This window comes from Theropithecus gelada, chromosome 13, assembly GCF_003255815.1.
Source record: "Theropithecus gelada isolate Dixy chromosome 13, Tgel_1.0, whole genome shotgun sequence".
Lineage (NCBI taxonomy): Eukaryota > Metazoa > Chordata > Mammalia > Primates > Cercopithecidae > Theropithecus > Theropithecus gelada.
In genome coordinates this window covers 91974961-91997158 of record NC_037681.1, presented here as the reverse complement: position 1 = coordinate 91997158, position 22198 = coordinate 91974961, and the positions used below count along the sequence as shown (strand labels likewise).

Genomic DNA, 22198 nt, shown 5'->3' with positions numbered 1-22198 from the left:
TGGCATTAATACCTGGAAAACCACCAAACAAATTAAGACAGTCATTATAAAACCTTTCTCCTTTAACCCCAGGAGCTCTGGTCATAAAGAGGTTTGTTCATCGGAAGATTTATGGATAGTTTTCTTATGAAATAAATAACCTGCAAAAACGAGAGTTGAGATCAGGGTTCTTAACTATTAACTCGTTGGGGAAAAAACTGCAATTAAATAGTATTAACTCTTTAAAATAAATGTTTTATTCCTAGTTATGTAAGTAACGTGTGCTTGTAACAGAAAACAGTAACAACCTGCAAACAAAATCCTTACCAATAAAACCATCACCCAGAGTAAATTAATACTCTGGTATAGTTTCATCTACTTTAGTGTACGTTCATGCATGCATGATGGGCAGGTGTGGTATATCCAACATTGTACAAAATTAGAACTATGCTATTTGCTCTTTTCAAATGACATTTTATTTTTCTAAATTTAATATTTTTCAAAAACTGAATAGTGACAAAATATTCTCAACCTTTGAACTGTTTTAACAAATAACTAATAACTCTCATTTGTGTCCTTTTAAGAACAAAAACATGCCACTGTAAAACAAGAAATATTCAATATAATGTCAACCATAAAAATTCTTTCAGAAACACATAGTAGAAACTGGGTTCCTGAGGAAGCCATGACAGAACGGCTTGACGAATTAAAAAGACAGCGCTATTAGATCCTGTGAGGTATTTCTGAGATCTCCAATACCATGGACAATTAAGAACTGCCTATTATTTTGATGCAGTCTTTCAGAAGGAAGGGAGCCCTTAATTTTCTGTACAGATATGGGTACTTTATCCAAAGCCATCATCAAAAATCAATCCATCAGATAATGGCCCCATTAGACTTACAAGGAAAAGATTTATATCAAACCCTATACTTGGACTTACACTACTTTATAGTTTACAAAGCACTTTAAATATTATCTCATCTGAGCTTCACAATGACCTTAAGAGCAAAGGAATTCCAGTTTACACATTAAGTAAAACATAGCTAGGAAGTAATAAGATTACAACATCTCCCATTGGTGTTCTTTCCATATACCAGATACATTAAGTATAAATTTACTTTATAACTTTATTTCTAATCATAAAAAAGCAAAACAGGTTCATAATCCGCCCCCAAAAAAGAAAAACTACCCTGTAACATGCAGGAAAGAATGAAAAGTATTCTATAATCTTCCCACAAAAGGAAAACTACCACTAACATTATTTTTCTAGACATACAAACATACACCTCATTTGGTACTGCTTTGTTAGAGCACTATTTGTCTCAGAGTATATAAATTCACTTTGGTACTTAAGAATGCAGTTATTACAATGGCTAGTTAATACAAGAGGCTGATTGTTTATTCAGCTATAAAAACTAACATGTCACTCTGTGCTTTCCTGGTACTCAATCTGCCAATCTCTCCTACCACGCAGATAAAGCCATTCAGTCAACTTCTTTACTATTAGTTTTTGTCCTCTCTTGTCTCACAAAACATATGCAAGTAACAATTCTGAGGGTGTCCAAGTGTTGACAGAGAGTACCATGTTTAATGTTAAAATGCCAAAATGTGGTGCCTTCAAAGAAACAGTCAATGAAATAGGAAGCAAAAATAAGCAGAAAATTAGAAACGTTATTTGGCATCATGAAAGGCAACACCAAATTTCACTACTAACTGCAAGGATTGATAAACACCATGATTTCAGATTCGGAAAAAAATGGAAAATTGCTAATGCACAATGTTAAGAAGAGATCTCCATGAGAACCAGGCATTAACCCCATATAGCAACTATTTAATATTGTTATCAATTTCAGGAAAACGATTTTTTGATAAATGGGCTATTGTAAGATATACCTTTTTATTTCCTAAAAGCATGTGCACTGCATACATAAACGGGCCTCTAGAGCACAACATTGTATTTATTGTAAATGATGCTCCCCTGGACAGGTGCACTGGTGGCCTTGCTCTAAACACTCCTAGTAAGGTCTAACACGTTAGCCCAAGAGAAACCACCTTATCCAAGCTGGAACAAACAAATCTTCCCTAGGATTTTTTGTTAAACTAGAAATGAGAAAAGTGGTAGATGTTTCTAAAATTCAAATGCTGTTAACAGCCCTATTTACTGCTTTACCGAGAAACTGCACCATAAAACAACAACAAAAAAAGCCACTGGAACAGAGGTCAGCAAGACCAAGAAGCAAAGACAATAACGAAGGTATTCAATATCCAGTACCCAATTGTTTCTGAAGCCTAACTGCATCCTTGCCCTCTCTGCCATTTGGTTATTTGCTTTTCTTCATGGAGTCACATGGGCCAAAAAATGTTTCCATTTACCTAAAATGGGTTCTAAAATCTTCAATTAAATATACCTTAACTGGCCGGGCGCAGTGGCTCATGCCTGTAATCCCAGCACTTTGGGAGGCTGAGGCGGGCGGATCACCAGGTCAGGAGTTCAAGACCAGCCTGACCAACATGGAGAAACCTTGTCTCTACTAAAAATATAAAAATTAGCTGGGTGTGGTGGCAGGCACCTGTAATCCCAGCCACTCAGGAGGCTGAGGCAGGAGAATCCACTTGCACCTGGGAGGAGGAGGTTGCAGTGAGCTGAGGTCGCACCACTGCACTCCAGCCTGGGTGAACGTGAGACTCCATCTCAAAAAAAAAAAAAAAGAAAACCTAAACTGACTAAATGCATTAAAAATCATAAGCCTTAAAGTCTTTACAAGTACAAATGAGCATACAGTATCCCACCTTTTGTGGTAAACAAAAAAGGAAAATAGGAAAACATACATATACCTGTTTATGGTTAGCATAAAGAAACAAAGGAAAGATAATACAGAAAACGGTGAAGTTGGTAATCTATAAGGGGTAATGGATAGAAAGGATTGAAGGGATATGGTAATGTTATTTCACGGAGCATTTTACTGTACAGTTTTAACCTTTGGAAACATGTTAACAATTTACATATATTTTAAAAATCAGTAAGGATGGGATGGAGAAAAATATCTAACACTGAAAGCAAACCAATCTAATCATATTTCAAATGCATACCACAATACATTGTAGGGGAAAAAGAAAATAATCCAAAAACTTAAAAACCGCTATTCAATTTATGTACCTCACAGGAGGCCACACCCCCTGAGTGTTACAGCCCCCCAGGAAAATAAATAAATAAAAGAAATGATTTATGTACCTCAGTTTTGATGGAGCTAAGGGAAAGAGAAGAAGAAATTTTCACTCTTTTTAGTAATTTTATTTTTTGTAGTGGCATGGATGAAGCAATTCTGAAACTACTTTAGACACATCATAGATTTGAGCAAGTACGTAAATGTTTTGATGGTGCTAGGAACTTAGGGCTTTCATTGTGGAGGACAAGAAATACAAATAGGAAATGGGAGAAAGCAAGAAAGAACTGAACCGCAATAAATTATCGAACACTGGAAAAAACAGGAGTCCATAAACACATAGCAATAAATTAATCAATGGGAAGAAGGGAAGCTCTTATAGAGTGCTGAGTACCTACTAGTAAATGTAGAATAACAATGGAAGTAGAAAATCATTTTGCAATCACCATAGTAAAGACTGGTTCGGGTAAGAATCATGAGTGGGTATTACAGAGGTAAATTCTGATGAGTAGGATATTTGCATGGTCTTAAAATGTCTCTCCACAGATTGATTCCAGGGAGAGTGGGGGGAAACAAGCACTTTAACCAAAACATATGCTCACACACAGTATCATGCATGAAGGGCAAATAGAAACTGTGAATCTCCAGATCTGATATCCTGGGGACATAGCATTAGTTATGTGATTTTTCTGCCCAGGGACATATAATCTACATCTAATCAAGAGGAAACAGATAAATCCCAAATGAGAAATGCTCTATTAAAGAGAAAAGCAAAGCAGATTGTATTCTTCAAAAATGTCAACTTCACAAAAGATAAAGGCACACTACGGAAATGTTCCAGATTAAAGAAGATTAAAAAGACATAACTAAATGCAACATCTGATCTTAGTTTAGCCCTGTACTGGAAGGGGAAGAAAAACTGCTATAAAAAACATTATTGGGTCAATTGACAAAAATCAGAATACAAACAGTAGATTGATTAATTTTATAGGCTATGCCGTGACTCACGCATGTAATCTTACTACTTTGGGAGGCCAAGACAGGTGGAAGGCTTAAGCTCAGGAGTTCGAGACCAGTCTGAGCAACATGGCGAAACCCCATCTCTACAAAAAAATAAAAAGTAGTCAGGCATGACGGTGCGCGCCTGAGCCAGTACTCCCAGTCACTTGGGAGGATCGCTTGAGCCCAGAAGGCAGAGACCGCAGTGAGCCGAGATCACCCACTGGACTCCAGCCTGGGTGACAGAGCCAGACACTGACTCAAAAAAATTTTAAAAAAAGATGTTATAAATGTGAAATTTACTGAAGTTAGTAACTATGATGACTATGAAAGAAAATATTTTTAGGAAATACACGCTAAAGTATTTAGGGATAAAGGACCACAATATATGCAACTTAATGTCAAACTTTTCAGGAAAAAAACATATATGGAGGAGACAGGGAACTCCCCTGTCACCTGGCACTTAAATTCATTCAAATATAGTGAATGACCCAATATTTCATGTCTAACATTGGACTATGTTATCTTATTGTATACAAAGCAAAAAGAAAAAAAAAACTATAAGCAATATGGCAAGAGGCAGAAAACTTGCAGTATAATAAAGAGCATCAGCCTTAAACACATTTTTGGATTTGGCCCTTCTTGTCTACATCATGTTCACTTCCTAACTATTGACTGTTAGTCAGCCTATTATGCAATCCATAATAATCTAATCTTTGGGGAAATGTCCACTGATCTGAAGATACCCACCCTGCTAGGAGGGGTGCCAGTTAATGACTTCATGCAAAATTAGTTAACTCCCATAAGTAAAATTTAACACTATTAATTCAGCTTTAGAGAGGTAGTACAGCATAGTGTTTAAGAACTTAGACCCTACATTCAGTGTTTTAACTCTGGTCCTGCTGCTTGCTAACAACGTTACCCTGAGCAAGTTGGTTAATCCAAGCCTGTTTCATCCTGTGAAATAACTCTGGTCCTGCTGCTTGCTAACAATGTTACCCAGAGCAAGCTGGTTAATCCAAGCCTGTTTCATCCTGTGAAATAACTCTGGTCCTGCTGCTTGCTAACAATGTTACCCAGAGCAAGCTGGTTAATCCAAGCCTGTTTCATCCTGTGAAAATGAAACAACAGTACCCATTCGGAATGCTGCTGTGAAGATTAATTAAAATTGTAAATCCTGACATGCAACGAGGTGCTCAAAAAATGCTAAACAGTAAACAAAATGCTTTACTTAAGAAAATAGGTGTTTCTTCCCTTTAGTAAGACGAGTAATTTTTGAAAATTATATTAGAAACAGGAGTTAATTGCTTATGTTCACCTTTCTTTCAGTATTTCCTATACTGAGATCTAGAAATTTGTTTATCAAGTACTTTTTTTTTTGTGACGGAATTTCGCTCTTGTTGCCCAGGCTGGAGTACAATGGAGCAATCTCGGCTCACTGCAACCTCCGTCTCCTGTGTTCAAGCAATTCTCCTACCTTAGCCTCCAGAGTAGCTGGGATTACAGGCATGCGCCACCACCACAGCTAATTTTGTATTTTTAGTAGAGACGGGGTTTCTCCATGTTGGTCAGGCTGGTCTTAAACTCCTGACCTCAGGTGATCCGCCTGCCTCGGCCTCCCAAAGTGCTGGAATTACAGGCGTGAGCCACCATGCCCAGCCTTATCAAGTAAATTTTTAAAGCCACATCAAAATTCATGAATTCAGATGCTGATGAAGCAAAGGATTATCTAATAATGTATAAAAAGCAAAGTTTTTCTTCAACAAGTAAACTGTAAGAAAAGGTAGGTGAGGAGTTTATAGACTTGAGAGTTATCAATTGTAACCAATTATCAATATTAGTTGGATCCTTACTCCAACAAACTTTACCACATATGCATGGGGGTGGGAGGTAGTGAGATAACTGGGGAAATCTGGTATCTGTCTGAATATCTGATATCAAAATTAATTACTCATAGTAACTGTTATTGTTTTAGGTGTAACACGCATGTTTTTTCCTAAACACTCTAGAGAAAATTCTGAACTATATACTGAACTGATAGAAGGATTTGTTTAAAAATAAGCAAGTAGAGATGAAACAAGACCGACTATTAGCTAGATAAGTGAAACTGGATAGGCACATGAATGAATTAGTATCATTCTCTTTACTTTTGCATATGTTTAAAATTTTCCATAGTAAAATAGTTTTTGGGTTTTTTTGGTAAAAATATTTAAAAGTTGGCAACTCATACTCAGCAGAGACAACAGGCAAATTAGCTAAAAGCTTAATAAATAAAGACTGTGGAAATAGGAAATTTTTTTAAAACTTGATATGAACGATAAACATATTTTGGTTCAAAAGAGTAAAAAAAAATCCAAAATATATGTTTCTCAGGGTAACCATTAAGGAAACAGGCTAGGCGCAATGGCTCACACCTGTAATCCCAGCAATTTAGGAAGCCAAGGTGGGAGGATGGTTTGAGTCCAGGAGTTCAAGACCAGCCTGGGCAATACAGCAAGACCTTGTCTCTACAATTTTTTTTTTTAAAAGATTAGCCAAGCGTGGTGACGTGTGCCTGTTGTCCCAGCTACTCAGGAGACTGAGGCAGGAACATCGCTTGCACCCAGGAGGTAGAGGCTGCAGTGAGTCATGGTGGCCTTCGAGATAGAGTGAGATCCTGTCTCAAAAACAAAACAAAGCAAGAAAACATATGTACATTAAACCTACTTCTGTTTCCTGGATTTTCTTTTCAATTTAAAACCCTTATTATTATTGACCCTCACCGGAGTTTTTTTGTTTTGTTTTGTTTTTGGACAGAGTCTGGCTGTGTCACCCAGGCTGGAGTGCAGGGGCGCAATCTCGGCTCACTGCATCCTCTGCCTCCTGGGTTCATGCCCTCAGCCTCCCCAGATGCTGGGACTACAGGCACCCGCCACCATGCCCAGCTTTTTTTTTCTATTTTTAGTAGATATGGGATTTCACCATGTTAGCCAGGACGGTCTAGATCTCCTGACCTCGTGATCCGCTCACCTTGCCTCCCAAAGTGCTGGGATTACAGGCATGAGGCACCGCACCCAGCCCTCACCCCCATTATTATAGTTGTGTGTTTTATTTCTACATCTCACCTTTTCCTCACTCTTCTTCCTTTCCATTATTCTCATCTTCTATATACTTATTTTCCTTCCCTTTTAATTTTCCATCACAAATTTCAAAAGACTAAATAAAGTTAAAGCAGTGAAGAGTAGATAAACTGGATACACATGAGGGCTTATTAGTTTTAGCCACAAACATAATTACTTTCAATTTGGAGAGTCTCTAAAACCACTACATTGCAACATTCATCAGCGCCTGTTTCCTTGCTAAACAGCCCAAACTGTGTTACTGGGTACCAATACTGGAAGTACTGTTTCTAAGTATATAAGGCATTTTATTAAGGATTTGGACAAATTTAGTCCAAACCTTAAACAGTATACATTAAGGCACAATGGAAAGAGCATGATTCAGAGTCCAGGCTCAGTGACTATCAGCTGAGTTCACTCACTCAACATCTTAGCATCTAATACATACCAGGCACTGGGAAAGATACAAAGACTAACGTAACAATCATATAAATAGTTACAATATATATTGATAAGTTCTACAAGAGAGACATGTAAAAAGTTTATAGAAGCACAAAACATTTTAATAAAAGTTAGATTAGATTGCCTTTCAACTCCAAAATTATATTACTCTAAATCCTTTTAAGCCGTTTAATTAGAATACCCACAGATAATAATTTTCTATCAAATGATGCTGCCTAAGCACTTAAATTTTGAAATAAAAGTAACAGCTAACATTAAGCACCTAGTATCTGCCAAGGAATAGGAGTTTTCTATACACTGTCTCACTTAACAGTCACTCACAAAAATCCCAAGCAGGAAGTAATAATGTCACCATTTTAGAGATAAGGAAACAAAAGCTCAGAAAGACTAAAATAATTTACCAAAGTCTCACACATACTGAGGAAGAGATCTGATTCCAGATCTTCTGATTGCAAAGCCTATTCTCTTTCCACTAAACAACTTGTCTCATTTTCTTTCACTACCTAAAAACAAAATTTCCAGAGATCACCTACTTAAGAGCACCCAAGAAAAACCGTAAGATAGTCTTCAAGTACAGTGACGACTTTAAACTAGAGTACCTAAACCTTTTTAAACTAGAGTAACTGCCGTACACACCCTCCAAAACAAAATGCAAAAAAAAATTACAAAACAAATACAACCAATATACAATAAGTATGTGACCATAAACATATTATGAAAACTTGTTAATAAAAACGAATTAGATTTTGTGATTTCTTCCAGCTGTTATATTTACCCTTTCTTGCTTCCAAGACAAATAAACTCCCAAGGAAGGAATGGCCCAGCATATTTCAGTGTATTAACATGCTGGAATGCCCTCTAATTATTTAAAAATACATATTACAGAATATGGAGTACAAAATAAAATACAAAATGCTGTCAAATAAATTTTTTTAAAAGATAGCAACTGTAAGTCCACTAAGTCTCGAATGTCTAATCATTAACAAAATTTAGTTATCTGAAGTAATGTCATCAACATGTGTTTCTGCGAAAGCTTCCTTAACTTCACCTTTTTTTGGTCAATCCTTTTTTCCAGGTTATCAATTTTTAATTGTAAATCTGAACCAGCAAGCACAACATCCCTGAAAAAATAATCCTTTATAACAAATGAGGGAAAAACGCAGAAAATTTTGTGTGCACAATTCCAAAGCTCGTTGGAAAAAGTAGTTTAACATAAGTCGCTGGATCCTGGTGACAAGTTTTTCATCGGGACTCCTTTAGACTACTACAATTCCTGGTCCTCGCCCCAAACTTCGCCTAAGGGCAAATTTTAAGATTAAGAAAAATTAGCTTCAGGTAGCCTTCACTGTCTAGCTCAATTAATGATTTTGTAATACTGAAGTATCCCTCATTACCAATTACCTCAAACAACAAAAGATCTATTTCAAAGGTTCTCAAGGATTCCAGTCTGTGAATATACACATTCCCCCTCCCTTTAAGAGAACGGGGCCCAAGCAAAGAATCACACGAAAACAATTCACTGACGTTGTTTTCACAATTCCTCTGAGAAATTTGGAAATGCTGTTAGGTATCACAACCATTTATGAGTCCTCAGTCTCCCACACAGAGGTGACATTTTCTTTGCTTTCATACCTGCACTACGCAGCACAGAACGCCGGCCCGCAAAAGCCGCTGGATCCTAACATTCCCTCCCTCATCCCGACTCCCCCTCCCCAGCTCCAAACACAAACACGCTCTTCTCTCCACGCTTCTTGCACAATGTCGCTGGCCAGAGGGGGCTCGGCTCAAACTCCACCGCCTCTTCGGGCCCGACGGGAACGCTTCCTCCCTGCTTGGCGCTCCCTCACCACCGCTTCCTCGGCTGTCAGGCCCGGCGCAGCCTCGGCAGGCCCTGCGCGGCTGGGGAAGGGGCCGCCTCGGCCTTGCCAAAAGGCTCTTCAAGATCCTTGGCCCAGTGCAACGGCGTCAGGCAGCTCTTCTCGAGGCAGGGTCCTACACGGGTGCCCGGACGGGCGCTCCCGGGCAGCGAGGTGAACAAACGACGGAGCAGGGCAGCACAGCACAGCTTCCCTTCCCATCCCGGGGGTCCCCCAACCTCCTCCCGCCCCCGCCGTCTGCCCGCCGCCATTTTGTGCGGAGCCGCTGCGACACAGATACAATAGTCGGCCCGGATCTCGCAGGAAGGGCTCAGGACCCCCACGATACGGGCCTCCGCCTTCCAACCCCCTACTCCCCACAGGGCAGCGGTCCTACCTATGCCTACCCGACTAACAGCCGGATCCCATTCGCGCCCCACACAGTTTAGCACTCAGCCTCCAGTCTCGACGCCGAAAAAGCTACCGCCTCCAATGAGGTGCACGCATGCGCGCCTCTCCAGCCCCTGCGAGCCCTCGTAGGCTCCCAGCGCCTGCGTACCGCAGGCACTGCGCTCGCCCGAAGCCCGAGAAGAGCCCGGGGGAGCTGGCTCCCGGAAGGGGGCGCTCCCGCGTGGCGGCGGCCAAGGCGCCTGCGGCCAAAAAAACCAAAAAAAACACAAAAAAAACTCCAGCGCCGTCTCCACCCCTTTGCTGGTTCTGTGCCTGTCACCTCTCCAAACCGCTCATCCTTTTAAGATCTATATTGTCTCACCTCCTTCATGAAGTCTTCCCTGATCATTTTGTGCATTCAATAATAACATTATATGGCCAGGCGCGGTGGCTCACGCCTGTAATCCCAGCACTTTGGGAGACCGAGGTGGGTGGATCATCTGAGGTCAGGAGTTCAAGACCAGCCTGGCCAACAATGTGAAACCCTGTCTCTACTAAAAACACAAAAAATAGCCGGGCGTGGTGGCGCGCGCCTGTAATCCTAGCTACTAGGGGTGCTGAGGTAGGAGAATTGCTTGAACCAGGGAGGCCGAGGTGGCAGTCAGCGGAGATCGCACCACTGCACTCCAGCCTGGGCAACAGAGTGAGACTCCATCTCAAATAATAATAATAATAACATTATATTATAACAGGTTATACTCACGCGTAGCGCATAATATAATGCTTTGTATGGTCAAGATTTTGCCTGCTTTTATCCTGTCACCTTGCACCTTTTGATCCCTATGGCAATGATGTGTGTCATTGCTACTCAAAACTGTAAATTAGAATTCAACTAAAGCTTATTCAGCTAAAACTTTAACACTCTGAAAATCTTGTTGTCATTTCACAATAAAAAGCCCTATCTGTATGGTAGGTATTCGTAATCCTCATTTTACCCATGAAAAACCTTGGGATGACAGAAGTTAAAGAACTGTGTTATGCAATGTTTTATCTTCTCAAGGTGACTATACTACACCAATATGAAAACCCAGTCATTGGACGAAATCTGGTAAAGCTACAAGCCCTGCCTTATGCATACCACACAAATCACACCACCCACCCTGAGTCTCACACATCGGTTTTACCTAGCACTCAAGCAGATGCATTTCTTTTATTCACATTAAAACAAGCATTTGAAAGACTCAAAAGAAAAGTCGTTTTAAAAAGATATCTTAATCGGATTTTCATTTCAAACTAAAAATCCTGCTAGGGACAACAAACCAAAAACAAAGAAAAAGCCAACAAGCGCGCCCTAAACACCAAATAACCCATGTTAACATTTAATAAGTTTCCTTCTACACATTTCTTCATAGTCATACAAACACATTATTTCGCACATTAGCTATTTGCTTTTCTGATTACTGACATTTCTCCAAGTGAACCATATAATCCTTTTTAAAATAATTATATAATATTCATAGTATAACTGCCTCAGCAATTATTCAACCTGTTGTTGAACACTGAAGTTGTTTCCAGTCATTCTGCTACTACAAACATTGCTGTATACAAAGACTTACCAAATGATGCTTTAATTTCTAAAGGCTAGAATCATCACAGTGGGACTGCTAGATTAAATGTGTATGTGTGTATATACATTTAATTTTAATAGGTGTTGTAGGAAAACTTCCCAAAAAGTTTCTACAAAGTGTCGCTTCCACTAAATATGTAAGAAAATAGGTCAGGCAAGGTGGCTCATGCCTGTAATCCCAGCACTTTGGGAGGCCGAGGTGGGTGAATCACGAGGTCAGGAGTTCAAGACCAGCCTGACCAACATAGTGAAACACGATCTCTACTAAAAATACAAAAATTAGCTGGCTTTGGTGGTGTGTGCCTGTAATCCCAGCTACTTGGGAGGCTGAGGCAGGAGAATCACATGAACCCAGGAGGCAGAGGTTGCAGTGAGGTGAGATCGTGCCACTGCACTCCAGCCTGGGCAACAGAGTCAGACTTTGTCTCAAAAAAAAAAAAAAAAAAAAGAAAAGAACCATTTCCCTACAAACTCACTTCTTTCTCAAACCTGAAATACTTTAAATATCACTGGACTTCTATCTGTTCTTTAAAGTTTGAAATAATTCACCTTTGAAATATCTTGTTTGGTGCTTTTTCTGAGAGTTGTTCTTCTCTAATTTTCTCTTGATACTTTATGATATTTAGTTGGGTAAGAATTTCTCTCTCTTCCACGATGAATTTGGTAATTTATATTTTGCTTGAAAAGCATTCATTTCATCTAGATTTTCAAACATTTCCCTAGAGTTAGGCAAAGTAACTTACGAAATTTCTTTCATTTCCTTTACGTGGGCCCCTTATATGGCTTTATTTATTTGCACAGCACTTATCACCTTCCAATATACCAATAATTTATTTATTTGTTTCTTCTCCATCTTCCTCCACTAGAAATGTAAGCTCCCTGAGGTCAGGGATATTTGTCTGTTTTCTTCACTGCTTTATTTCCAATACAGAGAATGATACTTGATACATAGTAGAAAATCAGCAAATATTTCTTGCAAGAATGAATGACTCTGATGGGGGGGTGTGTGTGTGTGTGTGTGTGTGTGTGTGTGTGTGTCACTGTCGAGCATCTTTTCATATCTACTAGACAGGTGTACTTCTTTCTTTTTTTTTTTTAAGTCTCCATTTAACTGGTTTATCTGCTGCTAATAAATTGGCAACACAAGGAGGGACCGAGGGTGAGCTCCCAGCCAGGCTCCCGTGTCCAGGCTTTGGCAGGAGTCATGTGTATTTCTTCATTTAAAATAACTCCTTTTCATATTCTTTGTGCATATTTCTAGTGAAGTGATTGTCTCTTATCAGAGGTAGCTCTCACTATATATGTATTTGTCAAATATGTGGCAATTAGTTTCTCCTCACTGAAATTTTGTTTCTACCTTTTGCTATTATAAACTAAATGTTCATTAAATCAAATTAATCTTTTCATTTATGACTTCTGAGTTTTCTTTTCATCCCACTCCCTTGAAGCATACACACCCAGAAATTACACAAAATTCTCCTAAGTTATCTAAACTTCACAGTTGTTCACAATTGTTCACTTTTGTTTACAACTTCACAATTTTATTTCTTACATTTAGATGTTTAATCAATCTAACATAATTTTTATGGTATGAGGTAGATCTAGCTTCATTTTCTTCCAAATGAATAAAGGCAATCATGAAGGTTCCAGATGTTAAGTAAACCATTCTTTTTCACATAATTGAAATATATCTTCCCCTTAAAAAGCAAACAACAAAAACTATTGCGTTTCCATGTATAAAAATGGATTTACAGCCCTTCCAGTCTGGTTTAACGATCTATTTGTCTACCTGTGAGTCCGGGCCATTTCATTAACTGAGCCAGTAAATATGTATTGTTTATGTTTTTATTTTCTGTATATTATGATGTTTGACATCTTATTAACCTTTCTGGCTGGGGAGAAATTGCCACTCCTGGGGCTAGCCAATTCTTAGACTAGGCAAAGTTCAGCCGGAGCTTGACTTTGATATGCAAACTACCAATTCAGAGCCATCCTCCTCTATCAGGCCGGTATACCCCAGGAGGCAATATTCCTCTGCCTTAGTTGTCCCAGGGGCAGGTTACCAGGCAACTACAGACCACTTCTATAGCTAAGAGCCTGCGGAAATGATTCAAACTAGCCAGTCCTGAGCTGTTTACCCTGCTCTGTCTTGCCTTTCCCTGAGAAACTCCAATAAAGGCCTTGGCCTAGGCTCCTCCTCCTGCCACTCGTTCCTGCCCCTTCTGCCTCCTGATGGACTTGGGTGTTTCCTCATGTGGCCCTGTATGGCAGAGCATGCTTCCTGCTTTTAGGACCTATGAGCATAGTAAACTTTGTTTCCCTGAGCTTCTGCTGGAACTCCTCTTGTGGCCACACCTGACTGACCCTCACATAAAATACCGCAGAACAAAATACTAAAAGGTATTGAGGGTGCACTCTGTGCCTGGAACTATTCTAGCCACCAAGGAGTAGCAAACCAAAAGGCAACACTCACTCCTGCCCTCATGGCACATACAGCCTTGATCAGGGAGACAGACAATTAACAAGTACATTTATAGTATGTCAAATGGTGACAAATGCTATGGAGGAAAACAAAGCAAGACCAGGACACATAACAGAGGCTGCAATTTGAAATGAGATGGTCAAGAAAGGCATCACTAAGAAGGCAACATTGGAGCAGAAATCTGACAAGTGTGTGAATAAGCAGTACAGAATCTAGGAGGAAGAGTATTCCAGGAAGAGTGAAAGTAAAATGTAAAAGCTCTGAGGTGAATGCCAGCTTGCTGTACTTGAGAAAGCCGAAAGGCCAAAGAGGCCACAACAGCAGTATTAAGAGAGGATATGGGAGATGAGGTGGAGGGGAGCTGGAAACACTTGCTGTATTAGTGTGCTAGGGCTGCTGTAACAAATCACAAGTTTGGTGGCTTAGACAACAGAAATTATTTCTCTCCATTCTGGAGGCTGCAAGTCCACAGTCATGGTATCAACAGGTTTGGTTTCTCTTGACAATTCTCTCCTTGGCTTGCAGTTGGCTGCCTTCCCACTGTGTCCTCACATGGTCTTTTCTCTATGCACATGCATCTTCCTCTTCTTATAAGAACACTAATCATATTGGATTAGGGCCCCACCATTATGACCTCATTTAATCATAATCACCTCTTTAAAAGTCCAATCTCCAAATATAGCCACATTCTGAGGTGTATGGGGAGTTAGGGCTTCAACATATAAATTTGGGGAGGACAAAATTCTGTCCATAACATAGGCCATTTTGAAGGCTTTGGTTTTTTACTGTGAATAAAACAAGAAGGTTTTGAGCAAAGGAGTAACATAATTTGACTTACATTACATTGAATATTTACTCTCTGTCACTGTTCTAAGAACTGGAAGATACAACAGTTATCAAATACCTGCCTTCATAGAATTTACATTTTAGTGAAATAAATAATAAATATATAATGTGGTAATGTAAAATTTTAAAAAATACTACATTACAGGAAATGTTAGGGGGTTATGTTAGGGGGAAATGATGAGGCAGGGACTGGGGAATGCTTTAGATAGAGTAGTCAGGGAAATCTCAGATAAGGTGATATCTGAGCAGAGATATAAAGGAAGACAGGGAAAAGACACGTAGATATCTGGAAGAAGAGTTTTCAAACCAGAGGAAACATCAAGTGCCAAAGCCCTGAGGCAAAATGTATTTCAGGACTAACAAGAAGGCCAGCTCAGATGAGGAAGAATGAAGAGGAAGGATGAGATGAGGATGAAGAACTATCAAGGGAGCAGACCACACAAAGCCTTAGAGGCCATTTAAGACAATGCATAACACTGAATAAAAAACTGGATTAGAGATCCCAAGAGTTATCCCTCTAGCTCCTTCACTGATACTAACTTCACTGGATTTCAGATTTCTCACATGTAAAATGTGGGAAGAAAGGGGACTAAATTAGCTTTACCATAAGATGTGAGTCTGGAAATCCACAAACTGAAAAATGCTCACCAGTTTATGGCATTCCTAAGAAAATTTCTTTTTTGTTTTTGGAGACAGAGTCTTACTCTGTCACCCAGGCTAGAGTACAGTGGCACAATCTCAGCTCACTGCAACCTCTGCCTCCCAGGTTCAAGCAATTCTTGTACCTCAGCCTCCTAAGTGGCTGGAATTACAGGCATGAGCCACCATGCCTAGCTAATTTTTGTATTTTTTAGTAGAGACAGGGTTTTGCCATGTTGGCCAGGTTGGTCTCAAATTCCCGACCTCAGGTGATCTGCCCACCTCGGCCTCCCAAAGTGCTGGAATTACAGGTGTAAGCCACCGCAACTGGCCAGAAAAATATTTTTTATCTTAGAGTCTACTATATCCAAGTTTTTATGCCTTGTAGTCATGTGGATTATTTCAATAAATCCTCATTCCTATTTAAAAATGTCAATATTCTTGACAAGGAAAACAAATCTATCCTACTGCACATCATCTTCTTCCACAATTCCCCACTTTCTTCCCTCACCCACTCTGTTTTCTGATTGGCCAGACAACAAGCATTGAGCAGCTCTATCCAGAGCTCAGCTTCTGCCTGCTCAGCACAGTCACAGCTCAACACCTGATTAGAAAACAGAACAGTCATCACAAACTTTGTTAACATAAATGGGGCTTTGTCTCAATGACATAGAGAATCTCATCACCATTTCAGCTCAAGTGCAAGTATCCTAATAAATAGGATCTGGGGGCAACTATGGCCTTTTTGTTTTTAGAAACTAAATCTAAGTATTGGAATAGACAAAGGGCCATGATGAAAAGTGTGAGAAATCCCAGAGTCATTTCCTGTCCAGAAAAAGGACAAAAATATCAAGAAAACTTGATTCTAACTGATCCTTAAATTTTGGAGACTATAAGGTGCAACCAGACATAATACATGGAGACGTTCAGAAACTCAAGAAAACAAGCAGTTATTTTTCTGAGTTTTAATCAAAGATAATGCAATGGCAAACAGAAATCAGTTTGTCTCTTCTTGTTAAGGTAGTTTTAAAATATGTTCATAAATTTCTTTAATACACTTCAGTTCAAGAGGTGGAGCCTAACTCCCTTTCCCTTGAATGTGAGTCAGACTTAGTGAATTGTTTTTAACGAAGATAATGTGGTGGAAGTGATGCTATGTGACTTCCAAGGCTACATCATAAAAAGCAGAGCTTCTGCCTGACGGTTCCTAGCTCCTGGATTACTTACCCTCAAGAAAGCCAGCTGCCATGTTGTGAGAACATCCAAATAGCCGTTAAACAGAAGCCCATAAGGTGGGCCAGGTGCAGTGGCTCATGATTATAATCCCAGTACTTTGGTAGGCCTGAGTTCAAGACCAGTCTAGGCAACATAGCAAGACCCCATCTTTACAAAAAATTATCTTAAAAATTAGCCAGGCATGGTGGCTTATCTGTAGTCCCAGTTACTTGGGAGGCTGAGGAAGAAGGATCACTTGAACCCAGGAGAGTTCCAGGCTGCAGTGAGCTATGATCACAGCATTCACTCCAGTCTGGGTGAAAGAGCAAGGCCCTGCTCCCCAGCACCCCCCTCAAAAAAAAGGAGAGGAAAAAGAAAGAAAATTGCCAGCCATTTCAGTGAGCCACTTTGGATACAGAACCTCCAGCCTCAATTAAGCTTTCAGTTGACTATAGCTTAGGTCGATATCCTCCAAGCAATTTCTTGAGAGACACTGAGCAACAACTGCCTAGCTAAGTTACCTCTGAATTCCTGACCCATAGATGAGGATAAAAAACATATTGTTTTAAGCCATTAAGGTTTTGGGTAATCTTTAATACAGCAGTACATAACTAATATATGAAGACTATGAAATCAATTCATTAAAACCATGACTCAAAATCATTATACATCAATCAGTGGAAAATGAGCTGGGATTTAGAAACAATACATATTTTGACTTGAGTCCAACTTAAGCAATATTAATAATTAGCTTCCTCAAGCATAAAATAATGATCCCTTACCTGCAGGATCATCATCCTATGAACCTCTTACCCTGATAGCACTATGTACACAGTCTACACGCTAGCTACAAAAACAATTCGAGATACGGAAAATCATGGTGGAGAGGAGGCAGGATGAGACTGCAGCTCCTACTTGGACGGACAGAGCAGCGTTTGGAGGCTCACATCATGAACTTTTGCTCCAGAGTGACTGCAAGAATACATTAGGAAAGCCAAGAGAACTCACAGACCCTCTGAAGGAAGTGGATTGCTCCTGCAGGACCCAGGAGACACCCCCCAAATACTGTGAGTGCCCAAACTGTGGAAGTGGGAAAGGGAGATCATCTGCCCCCAAACACACACCCCCACTGGGGAACCTGAAGGTCTAGAAGATTCTGACCTTACCTGGAGCTGAGTCTATTTAGAGAGCCAAATGAAATACAGGGATAGAGGAAGCAGCAGGAAAAGCCCTGTAGGCTCACTGGGTCTTCCAGCAAGCCATTTCTGCCTCGCCTTACAGGGGTCCTTCAGGAGGGCTGCCAGAGGCACTGGAAAAAAGCCACAGGGAAAAGGAAACCTCCAGCTGAACTTTGTAACAAATTGAACCAATCAAGAAGTCTTCTGGCCAGAACACAGGCTAGGACATGAATCTAGTGTGCAGACTCCACAGGCAGGGGAAGAAGGAAAGCCCTACTTACTTCCGTAGCTGGGAGGCAGGTAGCCTGGGGCAAGTTCTCAGGCCTGCTCGCCCACTGCCTGGGAACAGACTCAGTGCTGTTGTGGGGAGCACAGTGGGAGTTAGACTGGCCCTTTGGGTTGCGTGGGAGCTGGGTGAGGCCTTGACTGCTGCCTTTCCCCTAACTTCCCTGACAACCTGCATGACACAGGAGAGGCAGCCGTAATCCTCCTAGGAACATAACTCCATTGACCTGGGAACGGCACCCCCATCCCCCACAGCAGGTGCAGCAAGACTTGCCCAAGTAGAGTCTGAGGTCAGACGCACCTAGCCCTTTCCCCACCTAATTGTCCTTCCCTACCTACCCTGGTAACTAAAGACAAAGGGCACATACTCTTCGTATTTGTGAGTTTTAGGGCCCCTCTCACCACCTGTTCCTCCCCATACTACCACAGCTGATGCTCTCTTGAAAGCACCACCTCCCAGCAGGAGGCCAACCACTACAAAAATAGTATACTAATCAACCAAAGCTAAGGATCCTCACAGAGTCCATTTCAACGCTGCTACTTCCACCAGAGCAGGTGCCAGTATCCACTGCTGAGAGACCCACAGACAGTTCACATCACAGGACTCTGTGCAGACAACCCCCAGTACCACCAGGGAGCCTGGCAGACTTGCTGGGTAACTAGATCCAGAAAAGAGATAACAATCACTACAGCTCAGCTCTCAGGAAGCCACATCCCTAGGAAAAGGGGGAGAGTACTACATTAAGGAAACACCCACGGGACAAAAGAATCTGAACAACAGCCTTAAGCCCTAGACCTTCCCTGACAAGAGCCTACCCAAATGAGAAGGAATCAGAAAACCAGCTCTGGTAATATGATAAAACAAGGTTCTTCAATACCTCCCAAAAATAACACTAGCTCACCAGCAATGGAATCAAACCAAGAAGAAATCCATGAGCTACCTGAAAAGCATTCAGAAGGTTAGTTATTAAGCTAATCAGAGAGGCACCAGAGAAAGGCAAAGGCCAATGTAAGGAAATTTTTTAAAATGATACAAGAAGTGAAGGGCAAAATATTCAATGAAATAGGTAGCATAAATAAAAAACAGTAAACTTCAGGAAACAATGGACGCACTTACAGAAATGCAAAATGCTCTGGAAAGTCTCAGCAACACAATCAAACAAGCAGAAGAAAGAACTTCAGAGCTCGAAGACAAGGTTTTTGAATTGACCCAATCCAACAAAAAGAAAAAAGAGTAAGAAAATATGAGCAAAGCAAGCCTCCAAGAAGTCTGAGATTATGTTAAATGACTAAACCTAAGAATAATCAGCATTCCTGAAAAAGAAGAGAAATCTAAAAGTTTGGAAAACATATTTGGGGGAATAATTGAGGAAAACTTCCCTGGTCTTACTAGAGAACTAGACACCCAAATACCACAAACTCAAAGAACACCTGGGAAATTCATCGCAAAAAGATCATCACCCAGGCATCTTGTCATCAGGTTATATAAAGTTAAGACAAAGGAAAGAATCTTATGAGTTGTGAGGCAAAAACACCAGGTAACCTATAAAGGAAAACCTATCAGGTTAACAGCACATTTCTCAGCAGAAACCCTACAACCTAGAAGTGATTGGGGCCCTATCTTCAGTCTCCTCAAAACAATTATCAGCCAATAGGCCAGGCGTGGTGGCTCACGCCTGTAATCCCAGCACTTTGGGAGGCCGAGGTGGGCAGATCACAAAGTTAGGAGTTTGAGACCAGCCTGGCCAACATGGTGAAACCCTGTCTCTACTAAAAATACAAAAATTAGCTGGTAGTGGTGACTCACGTCTGTGATCCCAGCCACTCAGGAGGCTGAGGCAGGAGAATTGCTTGAAACCGGGAGACAGAGGTTGCAGTGAGCTGACATCACAGCATTGCACTCCAGACTGAGCGGCAGAGCGAGACTCCATCTCAAAAAACCAAAAACAAAAACAAAAAAACAAAAAAGCAATTATCAGCCAAGAATTTTGTACCCAGCAAAACTAAGCTTAATAAATGAAGGAAAAATACAGTCTTTTTCACACAAACAAATGCTGAGAGAATTCCCAACAACCAAACCAGCACTACAAGAACTGCTAAAAGGAGCTCTAAATCTTGAAACAAAACCTGGAAACACATCGAAACAGAACCTCCTTAAACCATAAATCTTACAGGACCTATAAAACAAACAAAAACAAACAAACCCAAGGTCTACTGACAACATATGAAACAATTAATGAACAGAATGGTACCTCACATCTCAGTAATCATGTTGCATGTAAATGGCCTAAATGCTCCACTTAAAAGATACAGAATTGCAGAATGGACAAGAATTCACCAACCAACTATCTGCTGCCTTCAAGAGACACATGTAGCACATAAGGACTCACATAAACTTAAGGTAAAGGGATGGTAAAAGATAATCCATGCAAATGGACACCAAAGCAAGCAGGAGTAGCTATTCTTATATCAGATAAAACAAACTTTAAAGTAACAGCAGTTTAAAAAGACATAGAGGAACATTATATAATGACAAAAGGCCTTGTCTAACAGGAAAATATCACAATCCTAAACATATGCACCTAACACTGGAACTCCCAAATTTATAAAACAATTACTAATAGATCTAAGCAATGAGCTAGACAGCAACACAATAATAGTGGGGGACTTCAATACTCCACTGACAGCATTAGACACGTCATCAAGATAAAGTCAACAAAGAAACAATTTAAACTATACCCTGGAACAAATGAACTTAACAGATATTTACAGAACATTGTACCCAACAACTGCAGAATACACATTCTATTAAACAGCACATGGAACATTCTCCAAGACAGACCGTATGATAAGCCACAAAATGGGCCTCAATAAACTCAAGAAAATTGAAATTATATCAAGCACTCTCTCAGACCACAGTGGAATAAAACTGGAAATCAGCTCCAAAAGGAACCTTCAAAATCATGCAAATACATGGAAATTAAATAACCTGCTCCTGAATGATCACTGGGTCAAAAATGAAATCAAGATGGAAATTTAAAAATTCTTTGAACTGAACAACAATACTGAAATAACCTATCAAAACCTCTGGGATACAGTAAAGATGGTGCTAAGAAAAAAGTTCATAGCCCTAAATGCCTACATCAAAAAGTCTGAAAGAGCACCAACAGACAATATAAGGTCACATCTCAAGGAACTAGAGAAACAAGAACAAATCAAACCCAAACCCAGCAGAAGAAAGGAAATAACCAAGATCAGAGCAGAACTAAATGTAATTGAAACAAACAAAAAAAAAAAAATGCAAAAGATAAATGAAGCAAAAAGCTGGTTCTTTGAAAAGATAAACAAAACTGATAGACCATTAGCGTCATTAACCAAGAAAAAAAAGAGATAAAATCCAAATAAGCTCAGTTAGAAATGAAAACGGGAGATATCACAACTGACACCACAGAAATACAAAAGATCATTCAAGGCTACTATAAACACCTTTATGTGCATAAACTTGAAACCTAGAGGAGATGAATAAATTCATGGAAAGATACAATGTTCCTAGCCTAAATCAGGGAGAATTAGATATTCTGAACAGGCCAGTAACAAGCAGCGAGACTGAAATGGTAATAAAAAAAATTACCAACAACAAAAAGTCCAGGACCAGAAGGATTCACAGCAGAATTCTACCAGACATTCAAAGAAGAATTGGTACCAATGCTATTGACACTATTCCACAAGACAGAACCCTCCCTAAATCATTCTATGAAGCCAGTATCACTCTAATATCAAAACCAGGAAAGGACACAACCAAAAAAGAAAACCACAGACCAATATCCCTGATGAATATAGGTGCTAAAATTCTTAACAAAATACTAGCTAACTGAATCCAGCAACATATCAAAAAGATAATCTACCAAGATCAAGTGGTTTTCATATCAGGAATGCAGGGATGGTTTAACATATGCAAGTCAATTAATATGATATAC

At 40.0% G+C, this 22198-nt stretch overlaps 1 protein-coding gene across 5 annotated transcripts in view; it reads right to left on the bottom strand.

Moving 5' to 3' along the window:
* ZNF638 (zinc finger protein 638) overlaps positions 1–22198 on the bottom strand; it is a 152553-nt gene that overhangs the window by 89503 nt on the left and 40852 nt on the right. For 2 of the 5 annotated variants that reach the window (XM_025353710.1, XM_025353713.1), the window contains exon 1: positions 9957–10075. The exons of 1 other annotated variant lie outside the window; for it this stretch is intronic. The gene's annotated coding sequence lies outside the window, so the exon portion shown is untranslated. Of the gene's footprint in view, positions 1–9956; positions 10076–22198 lie in introns of those variants that run through there. 2 more of the 5 variants (XM_025353712.1, XM_025353711.1) reach the window with 1 other exon arrangement.